This window comes from Canis lupus, chromosome 2 (genome assembly GCF_003254725.2).
Source record: "Canis lupus dingo isolate Sandy chromosome 2, ASM325472v2, whole genome shotgun sequence".
NCBI lineage: Eukaryota > Metazoa > Chordata > Mammalia > Carnivora > Canidae > Canis > Canis lupus.
Window position 1 is genome coordinate 83,764,746 of NC_064244.1, and position 19,007 is coordinate 83,783,752.

The following is a 19,007-nucleotide window of genomic DNA, read 5'->3' on the forward strand; positions in this document are numbered from 1 at the left end:
AGGCCGCTCTGCGCACAGGCAGGACCTGCAACACTCGGGCCTCGGCGCCTGGTGCCTGCAGACGTGGTCCAGCTCCCGGCTCCATGCCGACGAGCTCTACGACCTTACGCGAGTCGTTTGCCGTCTGCAAGTGTCAGCCCCTCAGCCGTGGGACGGGGCCGGGACGAGCAGCCGTCGGAAGAGGCCCGATACGGAGCACGCGCTTGGCTCGGCTCATGGCACTGGCGGCCGTCGCCGTTTTGTCACCGTGAGGACACAGAGGAGGGGGTTTCCTGAGCCATGTAGGGAATTGGAAAATGTGAACGTAAGGAGGGTGGACGCATGGGCCTAAGGGCTTCCACCCGGGGAGGAGGGGGACACAGTCATATTTATTTATTTATTTATTTTAAAGATTTATGTGTTTATCTTAGAGCTAGAGGCCCGCGCTCGCAGGTAGTTGCAAGGGGTAGGGGAAGGAGGGGCAAAGGGGGAGAGAGAGAGTCCCAGGCAGATTCCCTGCCGCCCCCGGAGCCAACTCTGGGCTTGATCTCAAGGCCCCGGGATCACGACCTGGGCCCAAATCAAGAGCGAGCCGCCCAAGGGCCTGAACCGAGGGCTTGGCCCCAGGAAAGGTGTGTGAGCAGATGAGAGGCCTGGAACTCAGGTTTCCACCCACGCGGGAAGGGTGGCCCTGGTCTGTCCTCCGGCCTGGGGGCCCACGAGGCGCTCGTTTGCTGCCCCGGCTGCAGCCAAGACGGAGAGCCCGGGGAAATTGGGAAATCTGGCCCGCAGGCCCCTCCCGAGGCAGATCTGCAGATCTGGAAGGCTCCGCGGCCGTGACGCAGGTACCTCTGGGTTTGGGGACACAGATTGAGCCCCGTCCACCCACGGGAGGGGCTGGGAGGAGCCAGGGCGTCGCAGCTGGGGCAGGGCTGGAGGCTCGCTCGTGGGGAGGGTGCTGCGAGCCCCACGGGGCCCGGGCAGGTGGGTCATGAGGGGGAAGCTGGGGAGGGGACACTGGTTTCATTCCGGCCTGGCCTCCACCTTGAGGGCGGGGCGCTCGGCCACAGGTGGTCACGGCACCTGCGGGGTCAGCCTCCCTCCCGCTGTGGGTGGCCAGGGAGCCCGGTGGTCAGGCGTTCGTCTGGTGGCCCCGGGAGTCACGCGGCCTCCCCGAGCCGCGGTGTGTCCTCCCTTAGAGCCAGGGCCGAGAATCTCACAGACCCCTCGGGTCGACCTCCAGGCTCAGCGCCTGCCACGAGGTGGGCACTGGGGGAGTGGAGGTGTCACCACCCGGAAACCAGCCTCGCTGGCACACACCTGCTTCACTCCCTCCCTCCCAGCAAAATCGCAAAGGACGAGACGTTTATGTTTGTTTGAAAGGCAGAGAAGTTTGTTTGTAAATCAGCGCAGCGGACACGGCTTCAAGCAGCCAGGTGGTGGCGGAGCTGGGACCAGAGCCCCGGCCTCGCGCCCGTCTCTCAGGGCCACCTGGCCGCGGCCGGCCGCCCGGTGTCTGCCCCCAGCGCGTGAATTCCCAGGAGCTGCAAACAAAGAGCCGGGGTTGGGGTTCGGACTCATCAACACTCCCACGTGGGTGACTCACCTGGGAGCTGAACAAGAGCACAGAGCACCTGCCCCGGCACATTCCCGCCCCCTGACCCGAGGCCCGTGTGCGCAGGGGAGGGAGGGCCTGTGGCGCAGACCGCAGGGGCTGGGGCTGCCGTCCCCGGCCTGGGGCCCGAACCCCCTGGGACGCCCAGGGTCGCCCCCTTGGTCTGAGAGCAGAATGTGGACCCGGGGTGGGAGCGGGGCCTGGGGCCCAGGGCCCGGGGGTCACAGGCGGGGAAGCAGCTTGCAGATTTTACAGGTCACATTATCTTTTATGGGCATCCTAAAAAGAATGTCAGGCACTGGAGGGCTTTTTTCCCCTCTCCCTCTCCCTTCCTCTCTCCCTTCCTCTCTCCCCGTCTCTCCCTCCTTCTCTCTCTCCCTCTCCCTCTCTGATTTGCATCAGTGCAGGATTTTTATCGCAGGCCCGGCCAGAGGGGCTGGGGGGCCCCAGAGGCGGCAGCCGAGGGCTGGGCCCCGGGGAGCCGGGTGTTGGGGCCCCCACCCTGTGAGGCGCCCAGTGCGCCCTTCCCTCGCCCGGCGCCTCCGCCCCCAGGACAGCTGGTCCGTCCAGGGGGCTGCTGGCTTCCAGCATCGGCTCTCTGCCTGCTTCTCCCACTCCGGGGGCCCCGGATCCCCGTGAAGACCCCGACTCTCCTCATCCGTTCCCAGGTGACTCGGTTTCCCCTTGGGGCCGTCTTCTGCTGATCCTGCGCCCATAAAGAGCAGCCCGTGGAGCTCCCCAGAAACAGGTTTTTCGGGCCAGAAGTCCTGCCTAGACGGCCTCACCTCTGCCACCTTTAGAATGGGCTGCGCATACCCCAAAGGCATCGTATGTGGGGCCTGGCGCTTACGTCCTGGAGCAGACACGGGGAGATCCGGGGGCAAGGGTGCAGGGCCGGGGGGGAGGGTGCACTTGACCCGAGGAGGGATACTCGGGGGCTCTGGGTCCCTGTGCGTGGTGGCCACTGGCATTGGTTTTGGGTCCCACCTCCACTACGTGACCTCTCCTGAGCCTCAGTTTCCCCGTCTGTAAAATGGCAGCGATGATCACAGTCTGTACTTGGTAGGGTCGCTGGAGGAAGCCACCGAGTTCACAGGGCCTGGCCCATAGTAAGCGCTCAATAAACGCTAATGATCATAATTAGTGTCCTTATTAGTCAAGTCTGGGAACGTGGGAGCTGCCGTTGCGGAGCCCGGGGACTCCAGGTGAAAGGGACGCGGCCGGTGTGGCTGACGTGGGAGCGAGAGGCCCCAGGTGACGCGGCAGGAAGCACTCGGGGCCATGATACCGGCGGCGGCGGCAAGGGGCACGGGTGTGACAGCTCTTCCCTCTGAAACGGTTAAGAAAGAGGGGAGACCAGCCAAGAAAGCAAGTGCCGCCCAGGAAAATTAGGCAGTGGGCCTAATGAAACCCAGGCAGCGGGCCAAGTAGGAATGTGACCTTCCTGCCGCCTCCCCTTCGGCCGCCGGGCCGCGCTGGGTGGGCAGGGCCTGGGTGGCCGCGGGCTCTCGGGCGGGAGGTCGGGGCAGAGGGGGCGTGAGGGACCCGGCGAGTCACACGGGGTGTCGGGGCCCCCGGAGACGCCCCAGCACTGCCAGCGTTTCACCCCCGAGGAACAAAGGCCCCGGCGGGGTGAGGGGCTCCGGCGGCGGTGGGGGCGCCCCGACTCAAGCTGGACTCTGGCTTCAGCACCCCGTCATCTCCCGGCTCTGGGCGGGGCCGGACGAACCCCGAGTCCTCTGGGCGCCTGGCTTCCTCAGGCCCCCGGAGCGCCGCCGGGAGCGCCCCTCTCCTGGGCGGGAGACCCGTGAGGACCCCGTGCGGACTCGGCTCTGCTGAAGCACAGGGTGGGCCCCTCCCTGGCCTTGCCCACCAGGCCGCTGTCCTGGGGTGGTGCAGGCCTTGTCCTGCGGTCGCGGCCCCCCAGGCGTGGGGCAGCAGGAGCTGGGGGGTGGCGCCCCTGCTAGAGAAGCTCCGAGGTTATTTGGGGAGGGGGGCAGATGCCCCGCTGAGCCGGGACCCCCCCTGCAACGCAGGGCTCCATCCCGGGATTCGGGGATCATGACCTGGGCCGAAGGCAGACGCTTCGGCAAAGGAGCCCCCCAGCGCCCCAGCGGCTCGGAGGGTAACAGTCCCCGTGGGCACCGGCTACAAACACGGGGGGGCGGTCAGTCCTGGCTGCTGCGGGTCGTCAGGGCCCGGAAGTGGGCGCTCGAGATGCTTGTTGAGGGAGGCTGGGGGGGCTACGGAGGCGACACCCCGGCTGCGGGTGGCAGGGTAGGAGGTGGGAGAGAAGGGACGAGCCCGGGGTCCGAGGGCACCGCGCGGCCGGGCCGCAGGCAGGGCTGGCGGGTGGCTGCGAGAGCGGGCGGGCGTGTGTGGCCGCGCAGGGTGGCTGTCCTCCCCGAGCCGCGGTCCCTGCCCCGTCAAGGGAGAGGATAAAGGACCCACGTGGGGGGCGCCGGGGGCCAGGCGGCAGTGCCTGCAGCCCGCGGGGGCGACGCTGCTGCTGCGGGACGGGCTGGCCCTGCCCGCGGCTGCGCCCGGGAGCACCTCGGGACCACGGCCCGCGCCCCGCCCCAGGCCCGGCCGAGCGCCCCCTTCCTGTCCCCACGCTCCTGAAGGTCGGGCCTTCCCAAGGTTATCTGTGTTTTTCTCTGGATTCTGTGAAGTCGCACAGGTCACACTCTGGGGCTGAAAAGTGTTGCTTTTTATAGCCTTCCCTGCCGGCAAGGAATGCCTGTGGGGCCCGTCCTGGGGAGGCCTGCCCGAGGCCGGACCCGCAGGCCTGGGGCCCCGCGGCCGCGCCAGCCCACAGCCCCGGGGTCGGGCCCTCCTGGGCCGGCGCCCCCACCCCTGGGTGCCACAGGCGCGGGGAGGCTGCCCGAGGAGGACGGGGCCGGGTGCACAGCCGGGAGTGCACCTCCAACGGCGGTGCCGGGGCCAAGCCACCGTGCTCTCCGGCCTCAGTCTCCCTGTCTGTGCAGTGGGGCCCCTGGGCCTCGCTTGCCTCGCATGGCAGCGGGGAAGGGTCACGAGGGGTTGGAGCGAAGGGGACAGGGGACCCGCGGCCCCCTGCATGGACCCTGGGAGGGTGACGGGGAGAGGGAGCAGGGACAGGGCGGCAGGCCTCGCCTCACTCGACCCTCCCGGCCTGGGCCTTGGCAGGAGCAGGTGTCCACGCCGGGCTTGCGGAGCTGGGGCCTCCCGGTGGCCCCCCTGGCCCGGGCCGGGCTCGGGCTCACGGCCCCATCTGTCTCGCCCCCGGGTCACCTCTTGGAGCAGCGCCGGTGACGGCTGGCAGCCAAGGGGACCGGGCAGGGGCTGCGGCCGTCCTCGTGCCCCCCCAGCGGCAGGTGCCCGCGGCTGCCCCACCAGCCCCTGCGCCCCCCGTGTCCCCGGTGTCCCCAGGAAGGGGTCCCGGCCGGGCCGGCGGAGGCCTTGCTCAGCAGCAGCAGGGCTGCCCTTTGCTTCGCCCCCGCCCGTCACCCCTCACCCCACCTCTGCCTCCCCCTCCCTCCCTTCAATCTGGTTCTTATCGGGATGATAACGTTCGGCAATAATAAACCCGACTCCACTTTCTAACAGCTGATTGCCCCACGCCCTGATGCCGCGATACGAAGCCGCGTCCAGGACCCCCCCCCCCCCCCGCCCTGCGGCCCACGGCTCCGCGGCCACACTCCTCCCGGCCCCTGCGAAGGATGAGGCCTCTCGGCTCTGGACGTGTCCCCGAGCCGCTCCCTTTCCTCCGGGGCCCGCGGCCCGTGCCCAGGACCCACCGCGGGTGTCCACCCATCAGCTCTCCGCGACTGCGGGCGACCGCTACCGTGTGTGTCGGCTCTGTGGCGAGTGCTCCAAGCATTTTCTCAATAAAGCTTAAATAATAGGCCTCATTCTCCCAGGTTACTCAGAGGTGAGCAAACTAAAGCTGGGAGGGGTCAAGCAGCTTGCCCAAGACCACGCCGCTGGCTGGGGACGGTCAGGATGCCCACTCGGGCTGCAAGAGCCCAGGGTCCGGACTTTGGGGCGCTCCCCTCCCGCCTCGGCTCCGCCAGGTGGAGAACACCTGCCCCGCAGCATCCTGCCTCACGTGCCCCGGGGAGCCGGCCCTGGGAACCTGCTCCTCTCTCTGCCCCGGGGCCCGGGGTGGCAGGGCCGAGGGTGGGGGTTCCTGCTGCAGCCCTGGGCCAGCTGCCAGGGCCGAGCCGGGGTGCCTGCACCCTGGGAGGACCTTTGTCCCTTTAATAGGTCCTTCTTGGTACAGGACGTCCCAGGGCAGAGGGCGCAGCCTGGGTGCCGGGCCTGGGCAAGCCCTGCCCAGGGCACTCCCCATGCTCTGGGGCTCGGGGAGCACCCACATCTCAGGCGGGCCCTGGTTTCCTTGCCCCCAGGAGCCGGGGCTCCCAGGCATCCCCAGAGCAGGACCACGGGCTCCCAGGCTCGGGGGCCACATGGGCTGCTGCATCCTTCCTAAATATGATTCACAGCAAGACCCTCACCCCCAGAGTTTGCACAGATGCCCCCGGCCCCCGTCTGTTTTCCGTCCCGCGGCCCCTGCTCCCCAACTGGAGCCGCACCCCCAACCCTACCCCACTGGACAGTGCTCGCCGTCCTCCTCCCTGCAGGGTCTTCAGGGCCCTGATCCTAGACGCCCCCCACAAGGCCTCTGGGTCTCTCGCTGCCCCGACGATCTCCTCCCCCTTCACCCCTCCCCGCCCCCCCCAAAGTGCTAATAGAGACCCCTGTGCTGACCGAGGCCCCCTGTGTGATGTCCCCGTGTCCCTGCATCTCGCTCTCTGCAGGGACGGGGGAGGAAGAGCATTAACACAGGCTTGAAGGGGAGGGACATGGCCTCATTCATTCCTGCGGCTATTGTGTAAATAGCACAAGCCCCTCTCCCCCATGTCCCCCCCAGGGTCCCTGGGTCCCCAGGTCCTAGTCCCCAGGGCACTTGCTCCAGGCTCAGCCCTGCCCTGAGCTCATAGTAGGTGCTCAGAAAGTACTGGATGAAGAAGGAAGCGAATGAATGAGCCACTACTATGGACTCGCCTCATTTTCTCTCCTGGAATCTAAGCTTCTTGAGGGCAGGGACCAGGTGGCCTTAGCTCAGGAAAAGCAGGTGTTGCTAGGAGCTTAGAGGAGAGACAGGTACCTGAGGCTGGGGGGGGGCAGGGGGCGGCGGGGGGAGGAGGGGACAAGGTGACAGAGGGGCCGCAGCAGGTGGGACCTCGTGTGACCCATCAGCCCGGCCCTGGGAGCCCCCGCGGGCTTTGTTCACGTCGCCGCGGGTCAGCAGGTCAGCAGGGCCGCAGCAGAGGGGGGCCAGCGCCCGTGGCCCATTCGGTGGCCACAGCGCCCAGAGGCCGGGGCCCCCAGGTCTTAGCTCGGGGTCACTCAGGGCTCGGTCACCTCGTGTCTGGCTTCCCGATGGGGCACGAGGCCCAGCCCCGGGGCCGGGATGCGTCCAGTTGGAGAGGAGGCCGTGCAAGAAGCTGGGCCCGGGTCTCAGGCCAGGGGGCCCCTCCACCCCCGGAGCAGGGGAGGGTGCTGGGCGTCCAGGGCGGGGGCACCTCAGGCCACAGGCGGGAGGGCGGAGTGGACCCGGCGAGACCAGGGCATGGGAATGGATCGGAACCGGGGGCTGAGGATGAAGAGGATCCTGCCAGGAAATGGGGGGGGGGGGCGCAGGCGGAGGGCCAGGCTGGGGAGGGAGACAGGGTGCTGAGCCGACACACAAGGGACCAGGGGTGCGGCGGCTGTGAGCCCGAGGCCCGGACCCTGATGGGCCCACACTCTGCCCCCAGGGACCGCCGCCAGCCAGAGCGCCGCTCCGGGCCTCAGTTTCCCCCTCTGTGAAGTGGGCTGAGGCGAGCCCGATGTGGCTGGGAGGCATCGGTGCAGCGCGTGTGGCGGCCCCTCGGCTCAGCCAGCGCCGGGGAGACAGAGGACCCGCTCCCTCGCCCCTGGGGTGCAAGGGGGACGGAGCCCGGGGGCCAGGTCCTGCCCCTGCCTGTCCTCGGGGCGCCCAGACACAGCTCCCCCCGCGAGGGCCCGGGGGACCTGGGGACAAGGAAAGAGCAACAAACCCCAGCCCAGTGTTTTCGGTTCTGGTCCTGAACAAAGCCGTCCCGGGCTGGTTGCTGAGCAAACACTGCAGGAGGCGGGCCCAGGGCTGACGCAGGCTGGGTGTGCTCAGGCTACGGGCGCCTGCCACCCTGGGACCCCGGGTGCCCCGTCCGCCACCTGTGGGAGGACCCTTCAGGGGCTGGGGTCCCGGGGAGTCCTGGCTGCAGACACGCCCGGCCGCCCCCCCCCACCGGGACAACAGGGGGGTTTTGCTCTGGACTCTGGGGTTTCTGTGACGGGACTTTCGGGGCTAGAACTGGGCCAGGCCTGAGCGAAGCAGAAGGTTGGTCACCCCACGGGGGTCCAGGAATTGGGAGTCTGCGGGGAAGATTTCTCGGAGATGATGATGCTCACGGCACCTGCCGCTTCCACCGCCGCCGCCCCCTACCGAGTGGTTGGCACCGTGAGGCCCATTTTACAGCCGGGAGGATGGCCGCACGGCCAGGTCACCCCAGGGCGTTCCCACAGCCCTGGGTCCCCGTCCTCTCCCACCCACGCGCAGACTGACCTCGGCCAAGGCCAAGAGAGCTGGAGGGAGCCCCGTGCCCTGGTGGCTGCCCGGCACCCCTGCCTGGCAGCACTGGGAGGCCCCAGCCCTGAGCAACACGCACCAGCTGGTTTGGGGCCATGAGATGCTCCCGGCTTATCTGAAGGGCCCCGAACTTGCCCCAGATGTGGAGGGTCCGCGTGGGCCTGGACTCCTGCTTCTCCCTGGGGGCCTGCCGCCGAGTCAGCCTCAGGCTTGCTCAGCGGGACAGTCCCACTCAGGGTCCTGCCTCACTGGGCCCCAGAACCCCAGCTCCCGCGGGTTCGGGGGACCTGCACCCCTTTGCCTGCGCGGGGTGGGCCTGGGGCTGCCCGCGCGGCCCCCTCCTCTCCGTTCCCTCCGCCTGGCAGGGAGGGCGCTGGTGCTCGCTCGGGGGGTCTGTTTGAGGTTTCCTCCAGCGGCTGGTGGCGGCGGGTACAGCTCACTAATTAATTAGCGCTTAAGTACTTAGCATCCTCCTGCATCGTGTCAAACGAGGATTTGAGTCTTAATTCCCTGTGTAGGTAACGGTGGGAATGTGCCTGGGAGAGCGGTCAGGACTCAGCACACGCTTCCCCTCGCTCGCGTGCCAGCTGGGGACACGGGGGCGGCGGACGCAGGGAGCGCGGGGGGCAGAAAGCCGGGTGGGCCCACCCGCGCCCCGCACCCCGCCCGGCAGAGAGCGCGGCGCGGCGCGGCGGCGGCCACAGGGCGGGGGCATCGCGTGACCTCCCTGGCTGTCGCTTTGCGTGGACAGAGGTGGTGAGTGAGGGACCCGCCCGGGGCGCCCCCGCGGAGATGCGAGAGCGATTGCGGGAGGTCTGCGGGCGGCGGGCACGTGGGGCTCCGAACCCAGCTCTCCGCCTCCGTGTCCCCAGTGTCTCCCGCCAGATGCTCGCCCTGGCGCCCCGCGGGGCAGGCCCAGCACGTCCTGCGGCCCCAGCCTCGGTGGGAGGGGAGGCCTCGGGGCCTCGGGGAGAGGCCGTGCGCCCCCGCCCTCCTCTCAGGGCTGAGCCCCACTCTGCTGGGTGCTGGCCGGGCCCCAGGACGGGCTGAGAGCAGGCGGGGGGCCGCCCCCTTCTCTCCCACCTGGGCCCACAGGACCCTCCTGGAGAGGTGGTCAGTCCCTTGGCTGCTGGGGCGCTGGGTGGGCCCCCCAGGCGGCGTCGGGCCATGGGGACGAGGCGTGTCGTGGAGTCCTCGTGAGGGGGCCGCAGGGTGGGCAAAGCCAGAGCCGCTCCTTCTTTTCCGGACTCTTGTCATGTGTTCGCTGTCCCTCGGCTCCACGGGGCAGGGCCGGGCCCGGGGCTGGTGTTCGCTGCCTGCCGCCACCGGGCCTCCAGCACGGCTCCACTCGGCCCCGGAGAGGGTCCCCGGCGGCACCCGGGTGCAGGTTGGGGTGGGCTGGCAGGCACAGCGGGGCGGGCGGCCCAGGAGGACGAGACGCTGAGCCCGGGCTCTGGGTTGGCCGCCTGGCCCCGCTCCTGACCCGCAGGAAGCCACACAACCTCTCTGAGCTTCGGTTTTCGGTCCCGCAGGGGCTGAGAGCTCCGCGCGTGGAGAGCAGGTCACACGACCTCAGGGACTGTGCTATTTGGGGACCGAAACAGGCTGCCGGTCCTGCCTAAGCCTCTGTCCGCCACGGAGGCCTTTACCGGCCGAGACGCAAACGCAGCCGCACCCGCCGTGGTCCTCACACCGGGTTTCGCGCTCCGTGAACATCCGAGCCGTCTCCGCAGGCCCCACCGCGTGCCCGGCATCGCGCTGAGCACCGGGCCCTCCGCCCCTTCTCCCCCTCGCGGGTGACGAGTCCCGGGAGCCCCGCTTCAGTCTCTCGCCCCAGTTCTTCACCGGGTAAGAGGCGCGGCTGAGATTCAAACCTGGGTCAGCCGCACGGGGCACGGGGCGAATGTTTGCTGAGTGAATAAGCGAGCGGGTGGGTGCGTGGGGCAGGAAGCTGTTGGTCAGAGGGTAACGAGTGGGCTCCTGTTTTCAATGAAGCTGTAAAGGTCAGGGGCGGCGGGGAGAGCGCCCCCGGCTTTCATGTTACCTCCAGGCGTCACCTGTTACTGCGCGGAGTCCGGAAGTTTAAGGGAAGAACGGGAAGAAAAGGGAAAGCCCCGGCCTGAAGGGAGGGTCCAGCCAGGGCCAGGCCGGGTCCTGCCTCACCTGGAGCAGCTGCTCTGGGCCAGGCGCTGGGACGGGCTCAGGACGCCTCTGGCTCCTGCAGGACGGCCTCGTGGGGGGACCATGTTGGGGGCTGCAGGGTGCTGAGACACGGGGTGCTCACGAGCCGCGCTGCGTGGACTCAGGCCGGGCCTGGTGGCGCCCGCGCTCCGCTCCTCGAGTGGCAGGACGGCTCGGGTCCCCTGCACCATCCCCGAGGCCTCACGGGCCTTATCTCCTCGGGCCCCCAAACAGCCCTGCTTGGCCGCAAAGCGGAGGCTGGGAGGTCACCTTGCCCAAGGTCAAACCGCTAGTAAGGCGCGGACCTGGGATTCGGCCCGGGGGTCCGAGGTCCGGGGGGCTCTGCTGCCTGGCGAGCCCCGCCCCGCGCTGGGCCAGCCCCCCCGCAGCCCCGTGTCACGCATCTCAGAGCACAGGACAAGTGGGCGGGGCAGAGGCGGGTACCCAGGGGTGCTGGGGTCCTACCTGCAAGGGAGGGAAGGGGCTGCAGAGCCACACAAGCGCTTGGGAACTCCCAGCCCCGAGGTACGAGCAGCCTGGCCAGCCTCTCCGAAGGCTCTGCACCGTCCCTGCGGGAGCCAGCTCATGTATTTTAAGGGAAAAAAAAAAATCATTAAAGAAGTTAGGACGATGGAGAGGCCGTAAATGTAAAATATCGGTGGTTCGACAGTGTGTCCCCAGCAGCCGCAGGCACGGTTCATCCTCACAGGACAGACCACGGTCCAGGAAGTAAATCATTCTGTTTTCCCGGGATGGCTCCTCCAAACCTTCCCAGGACATCTGCCCCAAACCTGAACCTGCCCACCTGCCAACCTGCCGGGGCCCTGACGGCCGCGGGCGCACCTACCAGGGACAGGACTCAGGGTGGGCGATGGAGGGAGCTGCACCCCGTGGGGGCCGCGGCCCTGTTGGGCACGGGTGCCCGGGAGACCCCGTCTGCACCCCCGACTTTGGCTGTGGGCGATCGCGACCATAATGCCACGGGTACTTCCCCGCCTGGGCACTCCGGGGTGTCCTCTCCTCTGTGGCCTGGGCCCCGTAGCGGAGGATGTGCCACCGCCCGGCAACCTGCCCCCCCGCTCCCCTCTCTGGAGGAGTCATAGAACCAACTGCGTGGACTGGAAGGTGCTGCCCCCCCCCCCCGACCCCCCCGGCCCTGGCAGCTCCGATTGCACCGCGGCCCAGGCCCCGACCCGGCCAATGAGCCACAGGCTGCGAGGCTGCAGGGAGGATCCCCAGGGCCCCACCGAGCCCCCAGCCCCCACATCCAGGGTGACTTCCAACAAACCACCTGACCCCCGCCCCCCTTCCCGGCTGGGAGACGGGGAGGGTGACATTGAGCGCCGGCTCTGGGGCGTCCTAAGGGTTAACTAATTAATGGTTGGAAAGTGCTTTGAAAAAATAAAGTGCTGGATAATGGGAAGGGCAATTATGTTGGGAGAAACTCCTAATTTGGCTGGAATTGATGTTAATGATAAAGTATCTGAAACATGTAGCAAGCAAGCGTGATTGTATTTTATATGACAGAGAGAGACACTCACACGCAGGGGACACGGAGAGCAGTTAATTTGGTTAAATAAAGTGAAAGATAAAAGGCACGCGGACGCCACAGAACTCGCTGTTTATCTGGACTTGGTGAACACTTCGGAATCGGCTCGGGCCCTTTGGCTCTTATTTATTTGTTTGTGATTGACACAAATGGGGAAGCACCGGGCTTCCGGCTCGGCTCGAAAAGCGGCCGTGGGGAGCAGGCTGTGGTTCGGGGGCCTTGGCACAGGTGCGGGCGCCCCAGGAAGGAGCCCAAGTCTCCGCCGAGGGTCAGGGAGGCTGAGGACGGCCCCCCAGCCCGCACCCTCCCGGAGGCAGAGGCCTCGCCCACCAGAGCCGGGGGGCCTGCGAGGGTCCCCTGCCCGCTCCCTTACCTCCCGGAGGGAGAAACCAAGCCCCAAAGGGTAAAGACTGTTCGTCGCTCTAGGGACCAACATTTCGGGCCCTCCCGTCCGCCAGGCCCCGCGGCGAGGAGCTGGGACGCCGTCCTCGAGTGGGGACCCCCACGGCCACCTACGGGGGCGACACGGAAGCTCGGGGGGGTGGAGCAGCGCTCAAGGTCGCACGGGGGGGGGGGGCAGGGCGTGGGGCCGGGCGCCGACCGCCCGGAGAGCCCCGCGGTGCGACTTTTGGACTAGGAGCGTCGGGCGCCGGCCTCCCACGGCGCCGCTCACCTGGGCCCCGTCTGCTTCAGCAGGAACCCGGACAAGGAAGTGGGGAGACTCACACCCGCGGCGAGGACGAGCGCCAGGCCCTCCGGCCGGGACCCCAGGGGCGCGGTTGAGCCTCGGTTCTGTGCCGGGGAGGACAGCACGAGGTTGCCCCGGGAAGAGCAGGAGACTCGGTTTCCGGAAGGTCTGTGAGGTCCCCGCAGGTCCAGATTAGTATTCAGTATTTATAATATTTCCATAATGGTAAAACAAAAGAAAACAAGCAGAGAGAATGCATTTTTAATCACCAATCATTTCTCTTTGTTTGTTGTGAATGAACAGCGAGGTGAAATAGTATTTCATAATCACCCCATTCGAATTTTCCTCCCCTCCAAGCACCGAGAAATCTCTAAATAAAATAAATAAACAGCCAAGGCCTTAAAATAAATTCCAGAGGGCAGAGTGCTACGTGTGGGTTATCACAGCTGTGGGGAGGCAGGGGCGGGAGGTGGGGCAGGAAGGACAAAGGGACAGGGCCTGGTCCTCGGTCCTTGGGTTACCTGTGCCCAGGTGCTGCCCCAGGCTACCCACCAGCAGGCCAAGAAGAGCAGAGCGCTGGTTTGAAGACCCAGGGAGAGGGGTGGAGCTGGAGCACACGCTCCACCCTTCATGGACTCTATTCTCCCAGAATTTTCTGCTCTTCACCCTCTCAGTCCTCGTCCTGTCACCTGCCCCCTTGGAGGGGACACTGTCCCTCTGAAAAGCCTACCCACCCAAAGAGTCCTCTCCGTATCACGTCCGCTGTCCCCTGAGCTAGTCCAACTCTCTCAATTGATAGAGGAGGAAACCATAGGGAGGGAAGAGAGAATGGAGGGATGCATCCGAGACCCCCCAGGACACTGGGGGCACAGCTGGACCTGGAACGCTGGGGGCTTGACTCCCTGACAGGCCACGCCTCATGCACTCATATCACCCTCCAGGTGTCTTGGAGAAGCCTCCTGTGCCACTGAGCTTTCTCCACAGGCTTTTCCTGGTATTTTGTTTTGTGCATCACAGCATCCCCAGACCCTCAGGTTCTAGCAAGGTTCCTGGTACATGGGGGCGCTCACCCGATGTTTGTAAGATATAAGGATCAGTGAGTGGACAGATGGGTGGATGAGGGGGGTGAATGGGTGGGTGGAGGGGTGGAGGGATGAGTGGACAGAGGGGTGGATGGATGGATGGAGAGATGGAAGGATGGAGGGATAGATGGATGGGTGGACGGAGGGGTAGGTGGATGATGGATGGATGGAGGGGTGGAAGAATGGAGGGATGAGTGAATGGATGGGTGGACAGAGGGGTGGATGGATGATGGATGGATGGATGGAGGGAAAGATGGATGAGTGGGTGGAGGGGTGGATGGATGGATGGATGGATGGATGGATGGAGAGATGGAAGGATGGAGGGATAGATGGATGCGTGGACGGAAGGGTAGGTGGATGATGGATGGATGGAGAGATGGATGGATGGAGGGATGAGTGAATGGATGGGTGGACGGGGGGTGGATGGATGATGGATGGACGGATGGAAGGAAATATGGATGAGTGGATGGAGGGATGGATGGATGGATGATAGATGGATGGATGGTAGGATGGAGGGATACATGGATGGGTGGACGGAGGGGTGGATGGATGATGGATGGATGGACAGATGAGTGATAGATGGAGGAATAGAGGCTAAGGCTGGTTTGGTCCCTCACTGGCCACCAGCTTATCACCAGATAGGTGAGCCCGTCACAGTGTAGTTCACTTAACCTCTGGGGTCTCCAACAATCTCCTGAAGGACCCCAGAATAAAATCACCTTCTAGCAAGTCAGACCCCTTCCAGGTAGAAATTTGAGGCAGGGCTCTGCAGCCCGGAAGGCCCTGCTTTCAGGTGAGTCAATGGTAAGGAGCACTGGTCTGGGGTCAGAGGACCGGGGCTCTGCTCCCCCTCTGCCATGAACCTGCGTGCGGTCTCTCTGGCCTCGTTGCCTCCTCTGAAATGGTCTCTAGTAAACGTTCTGGGCTCAGAGTCTGGTCCCGTGGGTGCAGACAACTCCACGAACTTGGAAGCGCTCTGCGCCTGCAGCTCCTCTTCTGTAGTCTGGGCAGCCACCGCCTCCGGCCCCGCCCCCCGCTGTTTGGGGGAGCCACTTAGGCCTCTCGAGCCTTTCCCCTGCTCGGCGGCGTTGGAATGGGGGTAGCTCAGAGCAGGGCTGTTCTGGCCACAGCCGAGGCCCTCACTCCCTCTGAATCCTATTGAAAAAATAATAAAAAGGTAATTACTTTGTCATTACTGAACACTGGTTTGTCTCTTTTTTTTTTTTCTTGAGCCATGACCATAAATAACCAGCCCATTACCCTTCAGAGTGGACACACATATCCATACAGGACCTGCCTCCTAAGTGCTGGCTCCCCCCGCCACCGGCCCCGGCACATACCGCACAGCCACACACGTGTCCATCCACACGGGGATGCCGCTCGTTCGCCAGACGTTCTCTAAGCATTTTGCTAGATTCTGGGAGTAAAACGACAGCCGCTGTGCAGGATTCCAGGCTCAGGGCCCTGCAGGAATTGTCTCCAGTGATTCTTCTGACGATGCTGGGAGGCAGCTGCTGGTTCTGTTGCCGTTTCACAGACGGGTGCTGCGAGCGGCGGGAGGCCAGGCCCTGCCCGAGGCCATGCTGCCAGCGCGCAGTGGCAGCTGGGATTCGAACCCACTTACCTGGCTCAGAAATCCACGCCCCAATACACCCCTTATTTAAAAACCACGCACACACCTAGTCTGCTGCGGGAAGTTAGTTATACCAGTGTGCTAAGCGCCAGGACAGGGGAAGCAAGGGGGCTGTGGGAGCCCGAATAGCAGCATCCGAGCCAGTTTTGGGGAGGAAGACCTCAGGGGAGGGCTCCCTGGAAGAGGTGGTATCTGCTGTGGTCTTGACAGGCAAGAGGGCGGAAGACAAGCCGAGAAAGGGGACAGAGGCCTTCCAGGCGGAGGAAGAGCTTGGACAAAGGCCTGGCGGGTCCCTACACGCCCCCTGCGCCCGAGCAGAGGGTGTGCAGGTGCACAGCCGGGAACTGGAGAGGTGAGGCTGGAGAGGCGGGCGGGCCTTGCTCACATCCGGGCCAGGCTGGCACGGCGGGCGCCCTCCCCTCCCGGCAGCGACCTGGCACGCCCGTCCGCGCGACACGAGGGCACCTCCTCCGCAGAAGGGCCCTTCCTCGCCTCCCGGCGCCCCACCCTCGAGCCCCCGGCGGCGGTGCTGGCACCTGCAGAGGGCCCGTCGGGCAGCCCGGCCACCTCCGCAGTCTCGGAGCAGGTCCTCGCAGCCCTCCGCCTCTGCCCCCAGAGCCCTGGGCTCCCCCGGGCGCGGCCAGGGCTCTGAGCTCCCCCGGGAGCCTGGCGGAGGCTCTGAGCACGGGCGGGCCCTCCTCTTCTCCATCACTGGGGTCCCTGGCTGTCGGGCCCCGGAGCCAGGCCGCCCCTCCCCGGCAGGCTCTGGAGGCGGCAGCTGTCCCCGCGGAGCCTGGGGTAAGAGGTGACGTCAGCTCGTCACCCTGCCCTCCACCTGGTCGGTTCTCTGCGTTGGGCGGCTGCCGGTCCTCCGGTGTGCAAACAGGCGCAGCCAGGCCTCCAGGTCCTCCAGGACCAAAGCCTCCCTCAAGGCCCCCTGGGCCCACGCATGTGGGCACCTCACGCTGCAGAGGGAGTCGGGCACGTGCCTCCCCGCGAGCCACGAACGTCACTCCCAGCCACACACCCCCGATTGCCCGCCCACTGGGGGCCCAAAAGGGTGCCCGGTGGGTTTCATTTCAACTCATTCTTCTAATTTTTTGGAATCCAATTCACACCCAAACACAGGACTCTTTGATCGCGGGTGTTTTTTGTTTTTTTTTTTTTCCTGCATTGTATTTATATTTTCATTTCTCTGTGTTTCCTCAACTGCTAGCACCGAATGTGAATTACCCTTTTCTTCTGAAATTTAAGTTAGATGGTCCAGAGGGTATTAACACTGAAAAGGGCCATGGAGTTCGGAGACCCCGGGACCAGAAAAATGTTTCCTAAAAGGGAAAGAATTAGTCACCTGCAATTCTCATCCTGAGCAGGCAGGAGTAAACACAAATTCACCCCTCCCCACCCAAAAAAGTGAGTGAACTAGAACGAACTAGGAAGAGGAGGCTTGCATGGAGCTGAGCGAGAGCCCAGGCAGGGAAAAGGAAAGCAGGTACAGAGTATGGATCCTGAGCTTGGAAAACAGATAGTATTTATGGCACAGAAATCCCCAAGGCTCTTCTGTCGAGAGAGGCTTCTGGAAGGTGTGGGCGCCGAGAGGTAGGAGGGAGCGGAGCTCATCTCTGTCGAGGCTCAAACACTGAGACAGACCCCACCCCTCCACCCCCAGCACTGGGGGGATGCCCGAGAAGCCCCTGAAGGATCAGTGGACAGATGGGTGGATGAGGCGGGTGAGGACCCAGACCCGCGCTGGAGCCGGGAGCCGGGTGAGGCTGTGAGCCCCAGGGCCGCGCAGGCCTGGAGACAGCCCCTGCCTGTGGCCGGCAAGGCTCTGCTGAGGACCCATTCCTAGGGTCACAGGCTTTTTCACCCATTAAATTAACAGGGATTAAAATAAATAAATAAATAATTTAATTAATTAATTAATTAATTAATTAATTAACAGGGGTTAAGAAAAAAGGGAGAGAGAGAGAGGGGATACCGAGGCTGGAGCGCTTGCCGGGACGCACGGCCGCGGGACAGCAGAGCACAGCCTTCCCGGGGAGGGGCCGCGGGCACCAAGAGCTTCCAGGTGTAGACACTTTCCAGGAGGCGCACGATTCTTTCTGGACCAGGATGTTCACTAGGGGTCTTCATAACAAGGGAAAGTACTGGAAATGAGTCAGACGTCCAAAATTTTCCTAGCGAATCAGGACAAACCCCATCACCCAGCCATCAAGAATCCCGGCACGCGGGGAGAGCCGATGGCGTGAGAAAGTGTCAGTGCTGCACGCACGTGCTAGCGGAGGCGACGGCGACTGCGACGCTCGGCCTGGTCCGGAGTTTATAAAACAAAACCCAGCGAAAGATAACAAACAACCCTAGACTGGCAGGAGGTTCACCAGAACATCACCAGTGATCCTTCGTGGCGGGCGGGATGACGGGTGACGCAGGTTTTCTCCTTCCTGTTTATCTGTATTTTGTGACTTTCCTACGCTGAAGACGCGTCCCCCATGAGGGGCCAGAAACAACGACCTTGTACTTCGCAAAAAGGATGAGGACACTCTGGGGGTCGAAGGGTTTGTCAGGTTCAGCATCTTGATGGGATTGAGGATCAGGCCTGGCTCTGGGGACGGGGCGCCGCTCCCATCCTCCCTTCCAGGACTCCCGAGAGAGGCGTTCGTAAATAAAAGAAATGCACTCAGCTTTTTTTTTTTTTTTAATTACAACTTGCCCAGTAATCACCATAATCACTTATCTCGGGCGTTTGTTTAATTATTCAGTCACTAAGCATCTACTGAGCACCTACTGTGATGCCAGCACCAGGCCAGGCCCAGGACCCGGGAACCGACCTCGCCCACGGAGGTCAAGGCCAGTAGCCGATTAGGAGAAAGGGAGGCGGAGCGCATGGTTGATAGTTTGTTCATTTAAAAGCCATCATTCTTTGCCAGCACTTATTGAGTGCTTACTGCATACATACAAAATCTGGTGCTCGGTCCTGTGATCTCTTTGGTTCCTTTTTCTCGTCTTTTACAACATCGAGATACAACTGACGGTTAAAGGACGGGTCTGTGCTCCTTCTCCTCCCCTCGTCTCCCAACATTCAGATCTCAGCTCTGGGAGCTCAGAGGAAGAATGCCTGTGTCACGTCCGGCCCAAGCGTGAAGAGCGTGGTTCAGGCGGCCGGCCCCCCTTGGAGGTCACTCAGCGTTGCTTCCCTCCTCTGTGTAATGGGCGGATACCGTATCCCCCTCACCACAGTGGTCCCAAGGGTCTAAGGAGACGACACCGCCCCACCAGGGCCACAGAGATGGCTCGTCCTGCCTCCCCCCTGCCTCTGGAGGCTCCTCGTGGGGCCACAGTCCGCCAGAACCAGCTGTGGGTCCCCACTGTCCCCCCGGCCTAACGTCAAGCAGTGCGGAAACTCGGCAAAGCCCCCAGGGTTAACCCGGCGACTCCCCAGAACTCCTGGGTTGTGCAGCTCCCCCTGCTTCCCCCAAACCTTGTCCGGGAACTCGGCAGCCCTTCCCTTGCAGCACAGGCCCCTTGGAGACGGGGCCACAAGGCCTCTCTTGATTCGGTGCCTGACTCCCAGGGGGTGAAGGTCGGCCAGGGCCAGGCCCCGTGAGGGTGCTCAGGACGC

General features: G+C 64.6%; 1 long non-coding RNA gene across 2 annotated transcripts; it reads right to left on the reverse strand.

Moving 5' to 3' along the window:
- Positions 1-12,915: 12,915 nt before the first annotated feature.
- On the reverse strand, positions 12,916-16,313 carry LOC118353943 (uncharacterized). 2 transcript variants are annotated; one of them, XR_004813668.2, is made up of 3 exons: positions 15,922-16,313; positions 15,093-15,216; positions 12,916-14,907 (listed from the first exon to the last, which is right to left on the reverse strand). It is a non-coding gene; the product is annotated as an uncharacterized LOC118353943 (long non-coding RNA). The 2 variants fall into 2 exon arrangements; XR_007409351.1 differs by lacking the exon at positions 15,922-16,313 and having other exon boundaries at positions 15,093-15,891.
- Between the last annotated feature and the right edge of the window lie 2,694 nt (positions 16,314-19,007).